The sequence below is a fragment of the Argentina silus genome (assembly GCF_951799395.1).
Source record: "Argentina silus genome assembly, chromosome: 16".
In the NCBI taxonomy this organism is placed as follows: domain Eukaryota; kingdom Metazoa; phylum Chordata; class Actinopteri; order Argentiniformes; family Argentinidae; genus Argentina; species Argentina silus.
The window spans coordinates 5,564,801-5,569,800 of record NC_139670.1 but is presented as its reverse complement, the minus strand read 5'-3'; the positions used below and the strand labels follow the sequence as shown (position 1 = coordinate 5,569,800).

The 5,000-nt window shown below is 46.9% G+C and overlaps 2 protein-coding genes across 2 annotated transcripts in view; one reads left to right on the top strand and one right to left on the bottom strand.

Moving 5' to 3' along the window:
• Positions 1–5,000, bottom strand: part of wbp2 (WW domain binding protein 2) — a 294,959-nt gene that overhangs the window by 81,971 nt on the left and 207,988 nt on the right. The gene's annotated exons all lie outside the window — the stretch shown is intronic.
• The window catches only part of cacna1g (calcium channel, voltage-dependent, T type, alpha 1G subunit), a gene marked incomplete at its 5' end in the record, with an annotated part of 158,917 nt that overhangs the window by 119,917 nt on the left and 34,000 nt on the right, over positions 1–5,000 (top strand).

Sequence of the window (5,000 nt, the reverse complement as noted above, 5' to 3'; positions counted from 1 at the left end):
GGTTAGAGAGGCCGGCCAGCAATTGGGAGGTTGCTGGTTTGATCCTCACCCAAGGAGGGAGCCGGATGTGAGCTGGTAACTGGAAGGTTACTGCCATCATATCTAAGGCTCCTGCCATTGTGCCCTTGAGCAAGGCACTTAACCCCTAACTGCTCCAGCGGCGACAAATATGGCTGCCCTGTGCCCAGAGCCCAGAGCTCTGTTCTCCCTTGGGGGTGTGGTGTGTGCAGTGTGTGTGTTGTCTCGGGAGGGGTGTGCACATGTCAAATTCCTACGATTGATGAGAATTGATTGCATGGCCAAATAAAGAGTCTTCTTCTTCTTTTTCTTCTTTTTCTTTTTCTTCTTCTTCTTCTTCTTCTTCTTCTTCTTCTTCTTCTTCTTCAGGGGATGTACTTGTCCATCGAGCTGCCTCACGCTGCAGAAACAGGAGATAGTGCAGGAGACTATGTGCCGTTCTACAAAGGCAACTTACTTCCTGACAGGGATTTAGATATTATTGAGTGTTGCAGTAAGTTGTTCCTACAGAGAAATTGCAGTAGCACAGTAGTAGGACAGTAGCTGTATTGTACAATGTCCTGTACTGTAGTAGAGGTCTGTGTTAGCTTCAGCAGGCTACAGTACAGTATGACAGCCCAGTTCTTTTGCCCTGGGAAGTGAAAGACAGGATTGTGTGAATTAAACATGAGTCTGTTTTACCCTCTGGCTGTAGAGTGTGTGTGTGTGGGGACAATGTCTCTCTCACAAAGATATACACGTGCACACACGCGCATGCATGCACACACGCGCATCCACGTACACACGCACTCACTCACTCACTCACTCACTCACTCACTCACTCACTCACTCACTCACACTCCCCTAAAGCCATAAAGAGCTTTACTCCTCGCAATATGGCAACTCAAACTTTAACTCTCATCTGTGAAATGAGCAGCTTTTCATACAAACGACAATACCCGCAAAACAGCGGAGAATAAGCTATACGAAATGTACACTCACCAAACACTTTATTAGGAACACTATTAATACTGGGTAGGGCCTCCCTTTGCTCGCAAAACAGCCTCAAATCTTCGTGGCATTGATTCCACAAGATGTTGGAAACATTCCTTTGAGATTGTGATCCATGATGACATGATTGCATTACGCAATTCCTGCAGATTTTTCAGATGCACTTTCAAGCTGTGAATCTCCCGTTCTACCACATCCCAAAGGTGTTCTATTGGATTCACATCCGGTGACTGGGAAGGCCACTGAAGAACACTGAACTCATTGTCATGTTCATGACACCAGTTTGAGATGACTTTTGCTTTGTGACATGGTGCATTATCATGCTGGAAGTAGCCATTAGAAGATGGGTAAATTGTGGCCTTGAAGGGATGCACATGGTCAGCAACAATACTCAAATAGGCTGTGGCATTCAAGCGATGATTGGTTGGTATTAACGGGCCCAAAGTGTGCCAAGAAAACATTCCCCACAAACATTACGCCACCTCCACCATGAGAAGGTGTACAGGTGTTCCTAATAAAGTGTGCAGTGAGTGTATATAGGCAATATATAATAACGATATAACACACCCTTATGGATTACAGAACAAAGTGAGGGAAGTCCACAGAGACAGAACTGCCCTGTATCTTCGCCGGTAATGCTTTTATGTGAGCTACTGTGTACCATTAAAAAAAATACGAAATGCGTTACCTTTTAGAAACAACTAATAAATAAGTGTCTCAGTGCTTTGCACTTACTTTTAATTTGACACTTAAGTACAAAAAGAAAACAAACCTTTTACCTCAAGCAGCATTTGAGTCGTTTTTCAGCGAGGTACCTATACTTTTACTTACTGTGAGTATGACTTTCAGGGAACTTTTTACACCACTGGCAAATACCAGATACCTGTACATCAGAGTGTGCTTGTCTGAATCCAGTGCCTGAGTGTGTGTGTGTGTGTGTGTGTGTGTGTGTGTGTGTGTGTGTGTGTGTGTGTGTGTCTGTCTGCAGGTGTGTTTCTGTGTGTGTCTGTTCCTCATTAGAGATATTAATGATGCCATTACATGAGATCAGAAAGGAGGCTCCACAAGGGAATGTAAGTGTGTGTGTGTGTCTCTGACAGAATGATGCATCAGCTTGGTTTAACAGGGCACACACACACCCCTGCGCTCATCCATCAACACAGCCCCATAGACTTGGCGTCCCACTACTGCAAAGTCCTGCTGTTTGCACCTTATGTCACCTATATGTCACCTTATGTCATGTTATGTCAACTTTGCCCGGAAAAACCCACGCTGGAACCCAGACAAACACCCCTCCTGAGAGCTTATCCATTAATCGCACCTGCCACAAGCAAAGCTTAGGGAAAAGACGGACTGTTCCAAACGCCCCTGTGGGTCAGACCCTGTGGGTCTGGGTTGTTTACTGATATATCTCGGTGCACCCCCTCACGACCCCTGTCTGTCCTATCTTTGAGCTCATCCGTCTCTTGATGCAGATGATGTCATTATCTGGGACTTTTTGAGCCCCCTGTGTAGGGTGCCTCGTTAACTCAAACGTTAATTATTATCATTCCAAACATAGAATGTGACCGTGTGACACCATGACTTAGGTGGTTAGTGATTACAGTTACGCTGAAGTCATTTAGCCGTAGGAGAAGGGGCAGAGTTGAACAGGTGTGAGAACAAACAAGGGATAGTTTTGGAACAGAGTTGAACAGGTACATGAAGGAGAACGAAGAGAGACAGAGGGTCGCAGAGGGAGCGGAAAAGAGAGGGGGGAGGGGAGGGAGGGAGGGAGGGAGGGAAGGAAGGAGTGATGAAGAGAGTGGTAGTGATAGAAGCAGAATATAGAGTAGAGAGAGACAGAGAACAGAGAGGACAGGAGAGACTCACCTTCATTTTGTATTCCCCCCATCCCTCTCTTTGTTCCTTCCTTTCTCCCTCCACCCTCCCTCCATCCCTCCCTCCATCCCTCCCTCTCTCCTAGAGCCATTTAATTACAGCCAGTGTCTCTGGAAGGGAGTGCCTCTTGCTTATTGCCCTACTTGTTGTTGTTGTTGTTCTTGTTCTCTCTCCTCAGAGCGAGGGATGAGATGGAGAGAGAGAACAAATAGGAGGAGTGCAGGTGTGGAAGCAGCTCATTTGTTGGCTTTGTGTAACACACAAAATGAGGACGCTAGCTTGACTTTGTAATGAATAGAGATGGATTATGGAAAAGCGTACCGCTTTTTTTCTCTCTCTCTCTCTTTCTCTCTTTCTTTCTGCCAGTCCGTCTCTCTTCCTCCCTCCCTCCCTCCCTCCCTCCGTGTGTGAATAGACATTATGCAGAAGAGTGTATCTCCGCGTGTGTCCTTGCGTACCATCAGGGTGTATTGACTCGTGATAAAAGACTGGTCTCTCCTCGCCTCTCACTAACAAGCACCTTCACTAGCCCCACTATCCTCTCCTGCGCGTGTGTGTGTGTGTGTGTGTGTGTGTGTGTGTCTGTGTGTGTGTGTGTGTTCGCTCAGGAGAGAGAAAGAGAGAGAGAGAGAGAGAGAGAGAAAGAGAGCGAGTGGGAGAGAGACCTTGTGCACCACTGCCCTCTGTTGGTAGACGGTGTAACTGCATGCCACGGGTGCACAGTCGGGCCTCCCTGACTCCAGGCTCGTGACTGCAGCAGTGAGGTAGCAACAGAGGTTAAACCCTCAGCTCATTCTTCAAATCTATATGCTCAACAGCACTGACCAGGGGTCAGTTTCCCCAATGCTTTGTAGCTTTTAAATAGTACTTTATTTTTTTTTAAATCCATCCAGGCCCACAAATCTCCTAGACCAGCAAAGTGCTTAATTTAACAAAAAATTCGTTAGTGACCTGCAAACATTGATTTTACTATAGCTATTCTCTCGCAGTTGGGCTGTCGGGAAGAATTAAGTAGTACTTAAGCTACGGAGCTTTTGTGAAACTCACCCTCAAGTATTGATCTTGGCCTTAGTGAGTCCTGTTACCTCATATCCCCTTTCCAGGGGAGGAAAATCGGAGAATGGGCTGATGTGTTTTGATACCGTTCCTCACTGTATTACAATGAGCCCGTCCTCCGATGTCTACCTCCACCAGCCTCCCCTGCCTCTCTCGGAGTCCCTCCCTGAATATGCTATCGACGTTCCCTCACTCATCCTCCTGCTCTTAAGGAACCGCTGTAGTTGATACCAGGCAGAGCTAAGCTGACAGGACAGAAAGACACACAGCAGATAGCAGCGTTTTTTGTCTGTCTGTCATTTTCTCTTTCTCCTGACAATCTTATATTCTTTTTGTCTCTTATGCGCCTCTTTTCTTTTTTCTGTGACGGTGATACAATCCAGTGTGTGTGTGTGTGTGTGTGTGTGTGTGTGTGTGTGTGTATGGGTGGGTGTGTGTGTGTGTGTGTGTGTGTGTGTGTGTGTGAGAGTGGTACAGTATGTCTCTGGGGTTGATTGACAGCTGAACTCTGGGATGATAGGTAGGAAAACTGTCAGACTGACAGCCCTGACTGAGGGATGAAGTGTTCAATAAAAAACCGAGAGGAGAGAGTGGAAGAGGAGGAGGACGAGGAAGAGGAGGAGAGAGGAGGAGGAGAGAGGAGGGAGGGGGGAGGGGGGTACAATGAAGGTGAGGGTTATTGACTGGCAATGATGCCCTCTGACAGTAATGGTGGGAGGCAGGAAGAAAGAGAGGGCAGAGAGAGAAAGGGGGGAGGAGGAGGAGGGAGGTGAGCCACAGGCGTCTCCATCTGACCGCAGCTCTTCTGTTAACAACATTATCACTGCCCCATTTGCTCTCTCTCTCTCTCTCTCTCTCTCTCTCTCTCTCTCTCTCTCTCTCTCTCTCTCTCTCTCTCTCTCTCTCTCTCTCTTCTACTCTCACTGTTCCACTCTCTGCCTCTCCATGTATCATTTTGTTGGATCTTTCTTCTCTTTTAAGCTGGAAGGCGTTAACAAAGATGTCTATCTGTTGTTTAGTGTATCTGTCTCTGTGTCTGTCTCTGTCTGTCTGTC